The sequence below is a fragment of the Falco peregrinus genome, chromosome 7 (genome assembly GCF_023634155.1).
Source record: "Falco peregrinus isolate bFalPer1 chromosome 7, bFalPer1.pri, whole genome shotgun sequence".
Classification (NCBI taxonomy): Eukaryota; Metazoa; Chordata; class Aves; order Falconiformes; family Falconidae; genus Falco; species Falco peregrinus.
In genome coordinates, this window is record NC_073727.1 from 75,077,097 (window position 1) to 75,090,411 (window position 13,315).

Sequence of the window (13,315 nt, forward strand, 5' to 3'; positions counted from 1 at the left end):
GTATGGGGCTTTGGCCAGCGGTGGGTCCAGCTGGAACTGGCTGTGCCTTCTCCTCATAGAGGCCACCCCTGCAGCCCCCCAAACTGCTAACTCCTTGCCACATAATCCAGAAGGGAAATGTGCATCAGCAAGTACACAAGTCACTGAAGATCACCTGCAGGTTACCCCAGGCACAGCAAAAGACTCAGCCACATGGCCCAGCCCACAGCTGATTGATCTCTGCGGCAAGTCCTTGATTTCAGTAGACTTTTGGGCTCTCCACTCATACAACTGAATAAAGACTGACTTTCTTAGAGACAATTCACACAGGTTAGTCTTTAATCTATATAAATAATAGAAATCGACTTCAGTTAAAAAACATATCAGTACTTATGTCCTTGAAAGACATGAAATAGCTTCATATACTTGGTGAGCCTAGGACTCCAGAAGAATTCACCTTGAGTTCCAGCTGTACAACAAATGCTGGCTTATGCTATAACTTGCATTATGATACCCACATTACAAGTTCTTAGTTTATCAAATAAAATAATGTATGCTACAGCTCTATTTCGTATTTAGCATTCTTTAGATTTGTAAAGAAGCAGCAACTGAAAAGGTGAGCCAGGGTAAATGGGTCCTTCCATGGAAGCATAACTTCAATGAAAGATCTTCATCATTAATTTGGGATAATTTTGAACAAAAAGATAAACTATAAAATAGCAGTTTAAGACAGAAAAAATGCTTAAATAAAAACAAGCAGCAAAGAATAAAATGCAGTCTAGAATGTCTGTTCTCTTCTTTCTTCCCTGTGACACTACCAAAACTGAAAAAGAAGTTGTGAGTCTATGACAAAACTATAATTTTCTCCTCTCCACATGTACATAAAGACCAGACTTTGTATTTTGCTTGCCCGTGTTTGAAGTTCTGTCTCTGCTGTTCTTTCTGACCTTTGTGTTACAACTTACCCATTGCAGGTAGCTCAAACACTTTCACAAAAATCTTTTCTGTGATCATAACAGTCTCCATTTCACCTGTTTCCTCTAATCTTTCTACAATCAATAAGTAATAGATGTCTGAATTTTGCTTTCATCCTTATCTCTAAGATTTAGAGCTGTTCCTTTTCATACAAAACCTCTGATTGTATTGCTTTCTAATTTTCCTTTTCACATGATGCAAAATTATTCCTTTTGTACCTTTGTTTTACTTTTTCCTTTTCTTATTGTTTCTACCATCCTTTCCCAATATGCAACTCTCCCTTTAATACGAATTTCCTCCTTGAAGGATAACAACAATAATAAAAATTAATGGACAAACGGAGGTACAAAGAACGTGATATGGAATTTTGAACAATCAAGCTACAATTTCCAGACTCTTAGGACTCTTCCTTGAGCTAATCCTTCAGTTTATATTTAAGCGCCAATTATTCAGCCCAACAAGTTACAGAAGTTAGTAGTTTCACCTAGCTTTGGGCATGTAAAAAACAGATGTCTACGTCTAGTCCAGTCACCACAGACACCCTTTACAGTCAGTAGGTTAAAATAGCTTTTCCAGCAGTTTATGCATCTGACCTGCAGGTACCTATTTTTGGTTGAGATGAGTCATCCTATGCAAAATCTGATTTCCTTCCACTGGATATGAAGTCAGTAACTAGATTAGACATAAACATCTGTCTTGTGCATAACAAAATTAGTGCAAATGAATTCCAACAAATTCAGTAGTGTATGACAATAAAGAGGCCAGAGGAGTTTGTCATAATATAACAGATGACGGAACAGAACCAAAAAGTGCATGTGATTTGCATGACAAAATGTGTTCTACTTCAGGCATATAGAGCTAGAAAGGCAGACCATGCTCAAAATAAAATGATAGCATTTATTTGAGAAAAAAAAAAAAAAAAAAGGAGAGAGATTAATATATATATAGATTATCTAAGATCTAATTAAAACTACAAGTACCTGCAAGTGAGAACAGAATTGTTTAGAGGATGCAAAGGATACAAACTATAAATAAGAAGATTAAGTTATGTATGGGAAACTGTAGATTTAATATAACAAACTACTTTTACCACTCCATTTAGAAAGTGAGCTTTCATCAGAAGTAGAAAACAAAGTAATATTACAAACTCAGAAGTTTAAGAAAAATATTACTTGCTAAATATAGGATTGGAAATAACTACCCTCCAGGACCTTGAAAGAGAGAAGCTTTGGAGCTTTAAAGGAGCCTACATCTCTCCACTTTATATATATATATATAATATGCATTTTAGGCAGGACACTTCAGTACAAACCCAAAGTTCAGAAACAAGTTAAGTATCTAATTTAGGATTAAATGCACGTATTACCACCTTTATGAAACAAAAACCCCACAGAGAATATCTTCTTTTGACAAGGTATATTCTAGTTCAGCAGATGGCTGTGAAGTGGAACCCGCTCCACCCATAAAGAACTGTCTGTTTTTAAAGAAGTCAGAGAATAAATACTTCACATATGTTTCAGTCTTACTGGATCATAGCACAAACGTTTTCTGGAAAAGTCAGTGAATGATTTTAAGGCTCTTAGCAGTATACAGAAGAAGGTGTGAAGACAGAAGATTATTTGAAAATCAAGTTAGCATTTTATTAACTGTAAACCATGGAAAAATAATATAAATTATTTCACAGTTTATTTCATCAAAACTGAGCATATCTGAATGCAATTTTTAAATGGGTAATAAGCAATATAGACATTTCTAGTTCAGAAGGATAAAAAAAACTATACCAGTTTTGTGAGTCAGTTTTTCTTAGAGAACAACTCTTCTATGAAAATGCTTTTAAATTCCCAGTTTCTCTTTTTAGGTAAGAGCACTTTGGCTCATAAAATATCCTTATTCCACACTGAGCATTCTCATCCATAAGATTTAGAAAAATCAGTATGAACCCAAATTTTAAAATCTGCAGATCATGAGTAGTTTCAAATCTTTTAGCAAGTTTTCCCCTTCTTCTTGCCTCTTAACATTAGCAAAGCCATTTAACGCTCCCAGCAGTTTCTTTTTGGAGAGATCATCAGTATTTAGTTGTACTTGTGATAGGTCTCTTAAAGATGTGCATAATAAATGGGGAAGGTCAGGAAACTTAAAAGACAGACAATTTTAAAAGCAGGCAAACATTTATCAAGTTTCTTTAGGGAAAAAAAAGTGGTTTCAGTGTCTGACCAGCTCCAGTTATAAAGCAATAAGAATAAAAATGTTAAAAGCTCAGCAAATGTTGTTAAATCTGCTCATAATGAGGGAGTTTATTTGCCATTTATGCCAGAGCAAATGGATTTGCTTTATTTCAGGAGCTGCGCTGTATTAGCCTCAACTATCACAAAGCTCAGTTCACCCATGGAGCAAATGGATGATGAGTCATTCTTTTCCTGAATAGAGCATTAAGCACAGTCTCATCTTGCAATTATTTAATTTTCAAAATATGCTCTATCACCTCCATGATTATATAATTTTTTTTAGAGGGGATGACATTTAAGGACAGATTATACCACTGTTACCTATGTTTAAGCACTGTCACAGTTCAGTATCATACTGAATTTATATAATGACTGAATGATCATATTGCCTTCTGATCTTAATTTTATATTATTTTGTGCTATTATTTTAAACTTCGATATCTTGAGGGCAATTCAAACTACAGATTTACAAAACATTATTAAGAATTACTATGCATTTCTATAAATTTAGTGTACCATACACAAATGGGAAATCAACAGCTGTAAAATAAAAATTTGTGAGAAATCTATAATGCTATGATACATCCCAAACTACGTAAATGTCAGCTACCTAAAATTACTTAAAATGAAACTACATTCATTTCTTAGGAATACCAAAATACAAAGCCTGATGGATTTGAAGATATTTATTTCAAAATAATTTTTAACTAATTACGCAAAGCAACTTTTCTCTGCTCCTGTACTTGCAATTTACTTTTTCATCCCCATAACATAACTTACTCATGACAATGTAACAAAACATTAACATTTTAAACACAAAATGGACATCTATTGAGGACCTTTGGAATCTGTTCCCAGAACAGACTGCCCACACCATAAAAGATGTGTGCAAGCACAAAGTGACTAGAGGATTTACAGCGTATAGTATTTACAATATATAATATTTACAATCTGCTGGAACTGCTATTCTGTTCACCAGCACTATCTTCCACTGACTCTAGGTGAAAGTCTAGATTTGTGCTGGTCTTTAAAAATGAAGGAGAAGAAGTAGAAATGAAATGGACCTTTTTATTTTCTTTTCTGAAGGCAGACTTATTTTGACACTTTCTTTTGGGAGCTTAAATTTTTCCCAAAAGAAAATGTTCACGCATCAGGCTATGTCAGATTGGTCACTTGAACTGTTATTTGTTTTCCAAGTCATTCACAATAATTCCCATTCCATCCATCCTTTTTCCTTTTCCATTATATACCATTCAATTTATATATCAGATGACTAGGATCCTACTGTCTGTCATCTTGACTAGTGGCCTTCAAAAATAATTCCATGTGTCTTCTAAATCTTTGCAGAATTCCAAAATCCTAGTTTGCTCTCTTTTTTTTTTTTTAATTTATATATATATATGTATGTATGTATGTATGTATGTATAAATTACATACCTGGACTTCTTATGCTTATCTTTACACTGCTGTCTGTCTTCTCTCTGAGGGTCCCATGAATGTCTGCAAAGATGATTAGGGGACTGGAGCTGGACCATCTGCCTTATGAGGACAGGCTGAGAGAGCTGGGCCCATTTAGCCTGGAGAAAAGAAATCTGAGAGAGGATGTTATCAGTGTCTACAGGTATCTTAAGGGGGTTGAACTAGGTGATCTCCAGAGGTCCCTTCCAACCCTGACCATTCTATGATTCTGTGATCTGCTAAACACCTATCTTCTGCTGAACCAAACTGCTTTCATAAAATCTCATATAAATCTACATTCAGAGACATTTACAAAGAATATGTGTGTAGCTGAGGGAAAGACTGCTGACCATTGAAAGCATGATGGCAGTGTATCTTCGCATCTACTTTTCAGTTCATTTCTGCTTATATCTTTTTCTACCATAAACAAAAGGGTTTACATTTAATTGCAAGAAAAAAAAAAAGAAAGGAGGACAGACATAAGAAAGGGACAGGAAAGTGTAAAGGAATGAAGGCAGTGGGTTGATTAGCATTGATAATATGCAGCTGTGGCCTTGCCTCAGAGGCAGTGGGTTGAACATGGATGATGTGCAGCTCCTAGCTCCTTTCTCTAAGTAGTTAAATAGCCCTGAGGAGCATGGGAAGGGTGGTTGGGTGGAGGAGGAGTAGTGTGGTCTGACTTCTGGAGGAAGGAGAAACAGCATGGACAGTAGAATCTGACCGATGGTAAAAGCTTTGTTGTGGTCTACTACTCTGTGCTGCAATGGGAAGGAGGTTTCTTAATGAACTCAGTACTTGGGTAAGTACACAAGGATAAGCTTGTAGCTGTACTAAACAATGTACTGGCAGTAACCCTTCATGAAAGGGTAGATGCCTTACCAAACTAGGCCATTGTTCTCTGTAAGACACAGATAACAAACTCTCTCAATTGATACTACACTTTTCCTGAGTCACTAAACTATCTGACAGAAAAAGTAGTTAATCCACCTTCTAATACACAGTGGGTATACTTATCTCCTGAACAGAGATGTGGATATATTACCATACAAAGCCTAGTATCTAATAACATATAGTTGGAAACAGTCACTCATTTAGCAGAAAAACTACACATACTTCCATAAAATAGGAACACTGGGAGAAAATCTGTAAATCTTGCCTGCCACATTTGTTTCTGGTTTATAAATTGCCTGGGTTAAGCAGGGAGAGTTGTGCTGTATTAAATACAGTGTATTTACTATAAAGAATATTTCATAAGGTTGGAAGTAGGCAACTTCAAGAAAGACCAGATGCCAGCTATAGAGTGTCCACATCAGCTTGCTTACCTTCGGTCCCTGAAACACCAAGGTACATGGCTTTAGACATGAATTAAATGACTGCACCTGGTTAGATAGAGAGAAAATCCTTTGATAGTAATAGGATAAGTTACCTACCTTTCTTATTTAAGACTGTAAGCTATGTTCTAGTTGGTAACCACATTATAATTTTGTTACAAGATTTTAATTACCTAAGGAAGAGGTTTCTAATTATTTACATGTTGGGTTTTTTCTCCCCAAATTATATTGACTACAAAACTAAAACCAGAGAACACTTCCTCCCTACTCAGGAGACAATTCTGTGCTACATTCATCAAACTTTTGTTACCTTTCTTAGGCAATGGCAATTTCAAATAAATTTCTTACTTGGAAAACAGTGGATTTTTTCAAATCCTCTTAACCTTATTAAGTTTCTTGTTCCTGTAAATTGATTTTTATCTGGTTGCCTTCTGACCTTTCACAAGACATTTATTGTGGTTTGACATAAAGGGAAAGGATAAGTAGCAATTGCAGCTATCAATTACCTGACACTGACTTCATCTGTCCATCAAAGTTCTTTGTAATTTTTCCATACTCCTATGGGGTCTTTTCAGTATAGCAGGAATTAATGTTGATCAAACCAGATGGTGGGCAAAGCTGGTGTCTTACACCAGTAACTTGGTAGATGTTAGATTTTTACATGTGCTGTTATCAGACACATTTTAAAAAAGCCCCTTTAAGATAAAGTCACACCACTGCATGTAAATGATGGAAAAAGAGAGGTCCAGACTGCAATGAAAAGAGAAGAGCTGGAACTCATGTGGATTGCTCACTACAGCTTCATATCAACCGCTTTATGTGTACCAGTGTTCTATTCTGTGCTTGTACCTGCTAAAGGCTGCTCAGGGGCTGGAAATTCAGCTCTGGGAGAAGGAATAAGAAAATCCAGGGTGAGAGGGTAGAAAATAGACTTTACCTAAAATGTATATATACATACTGGAGAAATGGAAAATAAATAACTCTGCAAACAATAGGTGTCATCTTGGGTTTGTGGACCTTCCTTTGAATGCTTGACAGCTTTTCCCGACAGCTCTATGCTTTGCTTTAGGCTTAAGAAGAAATTGTTTTAATTTAAGAAGCAGCTGGTCTGACTGTGCTATTCTTTTGACTCCCTCAGATACTATTAGTTTAGTGAATTACTACATGAGGTTGATGCCCAGCTAAAAAGGAATTCAATAACTGTAGTTATGTCAAAATAATTTATTACAACACCAGATAAAAACCAATTCAATTAAAAAGAGAAAGGAATTATCTGGTACCTCATGAGTCAAAACAGATAAACAAAGGTCTATAGTTAAAAAAATGAGGGGGGGGGGGGGAAGACAAGTACTATAGGCCATAAAATTACACTCCTCAGAAACTAAAGCAGTCCCTTCTTTACAGGTATTCTAGCCATTCCGTTATAGGCTGTGTACAGAATAGTTTAAAAATATGTGTATTATTTTCCTGGTTAAGCTCTACCTTTGATTCTGTTGTTGTTCTTTTCAATGGGTCACCTAGGAACATTGTATATGTTACCAAGACATAAGCATACACAGGGTCCCTCATGTTCCTTGCATGCTTATAGCCCTCACTGATAGATAATAGGTGGCTTTGAAGCCTAGCAAAGAATCTTCTGGGTCTGTTCTAAATATATTTTTCTTTATCCCTCCTGTGCCGCAGGCCCAAATTATTCATATACTGCTTACCGTATTTGTATTCAAACAGGTTTGTAAGACTTTTCCATCTGCCAGTGCCTGTGGCAGCAGTGAGAGCTATCCCTGTTACTTGGCAGACATGCTTCCATTTAAGAGGGGAAAACTATGTCCATATGTGCTACCAATGACCTCAACATGATTTGAGAGCCCCCATTTTCTGAAAGCAAACAGTAGTTCCAAGAATACTCCTAATGTAAATATCTATGCAGAAAACTCTTTTTAAGAGTCAGGCTGTAAGCCTACTATCACAGTAATTTGATTGCTGACTGTACTGCCAAGACTGCAGTGTAGTTGAGAAGAATGACCCATTTCTGTACAAGCATAGGTTCTTTGAGCTGGAGATTTTCATCCCACATAGCTGGGGCTAGCCCCTCACACAGCTCTGTGGCAGTCTATTTCCTCATTGAAATTCTGGAGTCATGGTTGATCACATTCAAGATGATAAGAGTCCACCCTGCAGAGTGGAACTGCTTCACGCAGAAGTGTTATTGTTAGATTCTGTCAGAGAGCTAGCATTAACGAGTCCTAAGATCCTCGTCAAAGCAAAACCAAGCTTTTTCTGAAGAATATTATGTTGGTGGAGGTGAATTACAGCCTAGGAGAAAACCATACTTCAGTCACTAAAATATGATTAAGGAGATTAGCTTATAAGTAAAAGCAATTTTTTTTTATTTAATCTGTAGCTATTGAGACATTTTTAAGTGCCTGACCTCAAAACAAAGGTAGTAGCTAAACTGTCTGCAAGGGATACTGCCAAAACATCAATCCTTTAAGTTGCTGAGAAGAGACAAACTGCAAACATCTGTTAAGAATAAAACAGGATTTAAGCCTGTGAGGACTGAGAGAAGCAAGGCTGCACTGGGGTTTTCATGAAAAAAATAAACCTACTGCTGGGTAAAAGGATGTATCTTTAAAGCAATCAAAATTTGCTTCCTAGAATATAGAACTTTCCTGAGTTCCAGCTCTTTAGGGTGGTTTGTACCTACATTTCCACCTGGCCTATACAAGTTAGTTTCCAGGTCTGGAAACCACTGTTCCGTAGGTGCATACCTTGGCTTTGACCTGATGCTGATGCATCATGCAGCAGGGGCAGATGACTGGACCCAGGAGCTGTGAAGCCCTCACATGTGCCACAATCTAGTTATGGTTTATGAGTGTTGGTATTAAAGCAAGCGTGAAAAAAGTTAGATATTTCTGGTTGCTTATTTTGTAAACTTCAGTAAATTTTCACATAAATGTGGCAGGAGGACTGGCCTGATTTTCAAAATCCAAACAAGTTATCTCAGACCTCTGCTTCTCTACCACATGGAAAATGCCCTCAGGGCATTAGAAATTTTAATAATAAACTTCAGTGATCTCGAATATTGTATAAAGTAGAAGTTCACCAGATTAGTTTGAGAATATCACATGATCCAAATCATTATAAAATGTATTAATTTGATTAGACATGAGAACTAACAATAAAGACTGCTGAAATGAATAAATTTACTAAATCTATTTACAATATAACACAAATTAAGATGGTTACTGCAGTGTCTCATAGCGTCTACAAAACTAAGTAAAAGTTAATGGTAAACAAAAATGCTCTCCCTTTGTGGTTTATTTTCGTCCAGCTGCATCTAGTTATGAAAGGCCTACCAAAGAAAAAACTAATTATTAGTTCAGGACAGTTTCAGAAAGTAATCCCTTGGCTTCTAGTACCTTCTGATACTGTCACAATTTCAGAAAAAGTGCCTGGAACTGCACAAACCTTGTTGCTGCTTAGGGTCAGGAGCCAGTCATGAGGTACACAGGCTTCCTATGCAATACGTGAAGGATAAAGCAGCTGAGAATGGCATCCAGAAGGACTAGCAGTCCTAGTGACAGTTGACTGCAAGGCTATGTCTTACCCCTTGTCTCCTTATGGTCTTTCACAACCAGTTCCCATGCTGCAGAAAAGCCTTTCCACAGTCTTAAAAAACCCTTCCTTGAACTGCACGCCTTTCCCATGGGGTGTCATTGGTGGTGGCAGCACTGCTTAGTCACTTCCATGTTAGGTACAGCTATCTGTCCTCCATGATGTGGAATATGGGGTCCCCCTCCTCTGCCCTATGTACACTGATTTTTAGGAAAGTCAGCCTTTCCATTGTCTTCTACGGTAAGGCTTCCTTAGAATCCCTCCGTTGAAGCTCTTCCACTGCTTGGGGCAGCTGCACATCTACCAGCCCAAAAGAGAGCATGTGTGTGTGGGTGTAGTTTTATGATTAGGGCACTTTCCAGAGAAGAAGACAACACAGTTCCTAGTCTCGCATGATCAAATGCTTACCATCTAACACAGAGACTGTCATTAAAAGAGGGATTGTAACCCAGGTCTCTTTCAATGGAATGCCCTAAACTGCCAGAGTAGAGTCCAATTTTCTTTTGGCCCAAGAAATACTGAAGATACTTTACTGTTCTGGAATTTTTAATATAGCTTTTCTTTACCTGGAAGAGTTTAGAGTCTACTGACTATGCAAGGTGCAAGATGCATGTTCTTCAAATAAAGAATAGGAAAAATAAAAGCGCTAATTAATGTATTAGCCTTCCAACTACTGAAAAAAAGGGCAGCACTATCACTTTTATAAGATGTGATTTTTGTGTTCATTTTCAGGTGCCAAGCACCACAAAAATATTTGTGAAATAAAACACTTGTGTTTATTTCAGTCCTATAAGAGCACTTAGGAAGGGCACAGAATTTAAAGTATAACCTACAGCCTTTAATATTGGTTTATTTTCCAATCACCACATTAGCTGACTTGGTTCCAATTATGAAGCCCTTACCCATGAATTGTATAAAAAACATCTCGGTATACTGATAAAACCTGAAGAGTCTGCTGTCAAAATATAGATTAGACAAAATAGAAAATAGCTTTTCTAGAAGTAGATTGTGTTTTAAAATTCTGGGATTGACTATAACAAACTATAGATCTTGAAGCCAGCTACCTGACTTTAAGCTAGTTAGTGCTACATTCCTTTATATTAACAGAGAGAAATAAGCACCTCTAGAAGGGCTTGATCTCATTTACCTCAGATATCTATTTATCTGCATTGACTGCAAAGTGAGCTTCAGGTTATGAAAACAGATTTAGGCAACACATTTTCAGATACTAACTTAGGTTAGATGGATCCAAATCTCTGTGTCTAAATTCAGTAAAACTTCTTCAGATCATGTGTGATTTATATTCACAGAAAGATCTTTTTTGGGTCACCATAAGCTACAATTCATGTAATTTTTAGGAATAGCTGAGGTTGACCATTGATGGTTCAGCTTAAAGTCATTTTAGAAACATACTTGTCCTGAACATATCTTAACCTGGGAACTTTAGCACACTTTTCTCTTCTTCCTCCACAAATCTCAGAAATAGACTTTTTAACCTCTGAAACAAAAAAAACCCCAATGCTAATATCTATAGTACCACAAGGAAGAACTATTCTGTGGGCCTGCTCTTGAAATTCACAGCTTTTTTATCATTCTCTTTTACTATTCCTTTAGCATTTTAGGGAGAGATTACTTAAGAAATTCCTGCAATATTGATCCTTTACCCACTTAAGTCTTTTATACCTGGATTTTTGCCAAGCAAAAGAGTGTCCTTTACTTCAGTGACCTCAAAGCCTATATCAAGCCTTTTATGATAAAAGTAGAGATTTTTTTAATTTCTTTTTCTTTCTTTTTGTCAGCCTTTTGTAATATTGTTCTAAAGTTATATTTTGAAGCCAGACTAATCTTTCAAAAAGTTGTCTCACAAACCGAATAAACAAGTCCGTATTGGTTCTGGATAATGCAGTTCAGTTGTGAACCAACAAAATTAGTGCTTTTACCCTACTTGGCTATCTCATGCACCAAATCACTTGTTTTATTCACTAGGTCTCCACTTATTATCCCAACAGGCAGATCAATGCTGGTCTCGGAAGGTCAGGCAGAAAGCTGTGCCAGTTCGTATTGTGCTGCTGCCTGCACTTCTTCACCTTCTTCCTTCCTGGTCCCCTTCTTCTTTCTGAGACCACTTTTTTTTTTTTTTTTTTTTTGTGAATCCTTGATTTTAAACATCAGCTCTTTTTTCTGAAATGCCAAGCCCTCAGTTTTCCCAACCTAAATAATCTATGTGCAGAAGAAAAATCCATGATCAGCCTTATGACTGGTGGTTCTGTGTCATATCTCTTTATTAACTGGTGGATTTAGGATGTGCCATTTTTCTCTCTTCCAGATACTATCAAAATTTACAGCTAGCCTGTACCAGTTGCAGCTAATAGTGAGGTTTTAACAGTTAAAAAAATAACAAAACAAAATGTATATAACCATTTTAAAAATCTACATGATCTAGTAGCTAATGTACCAAAAAAGTTCTTTATAATATGTTAGTGTATTTCTGCATTCTTAACATAATTTATTTTCATGTTTTTTGAGAAATAAGAGAAAGCTTTCTCATTGCTCTTACATGTAATTATATGGTATCTTGCATATATAATATTGCAAACTCTTTGTACAAATAATAGTTCCATCCTAAAAGGATCAGAAAAATCAAAATTGTTTCGTTTTTCATTTCCAAGATGACCCAGTGTTACAGAACTAATAGTAAGTTGTCATTTTTGTCATATGTATAGTGATCTTTTGTTATGATTAACTAAGAAACACAATTATAAAACACTATTGAAGCCTTTTTTGGGGGTACCTACACTATTTGTAGGAACTCTGACAAGGGAAAAGTTCTGGCTCCAGGAAAATACCAGTGGCTGATGCCAGGAAATTATCTTCAGATTTGACTGGGCAATAAACTACAGTGAATTGCTGTTTTCCTGTTGGGGTTTCCATTATTGCGTTTTGACTGGCAGCATACCAAAACCACAGACAATCTAAGCATGGAACCCTCCTGCAGCCGCATTAACATCCGCTGCAATGGGAAGTACTGGGAGCAAAATCTCAACCCTTTGCTTCCCAGGGCAAAGGTAGTTATCAGAAAAAGTGATTTGGGCATGGTTATAGAGATCTGGAAGCGATATCTAGAATCTCCTACTTGCAGCCTTTTCACTCCTGAAGATTAGGAAGGGTATCATGCAGACATAGACAAATATAATAGGCAGTAAAGCATGAATTACAGCTCATTACATTGGACAACGGGCATGAATGAACACGGATCTTTCCCAGCTTGGTTTCAAATTCCACTGAATTTTCCCAAGCTGAAATTCAAACTGTATTTCTGAATTTGTGTTATTTCTCAAAAGAATACAATTTCTGTCTGTGCCACCTTTACAAGAGAGATACAAGATACATACTTTTCCAAAACCCTTTTTTAGTGACTGACTTATATCAGATGCCAATCTTTTCCCCCTGCTTGTTAGCACAGCTAATCCTGTATCTTCAGTAGTAGCAACTGAGGTCAGTGACAAGTGCCAAATCTGAATTGATGTTACATATGAAAGAGGGGGGAATTATTATGGTTGCACATGACAAAATCTGTCACAGTTACTAATTCTCACTTATCTATATTAGCATATGCTGCTGAGATCCTATGTAGTAATTTATTCATTCAAAAGTTTGTAAAATATCTATGGCTAAAGCACGTTTATCACCGAAAGGACATAGGAATGCTTCTTACATTTCTTGTAATGTCAT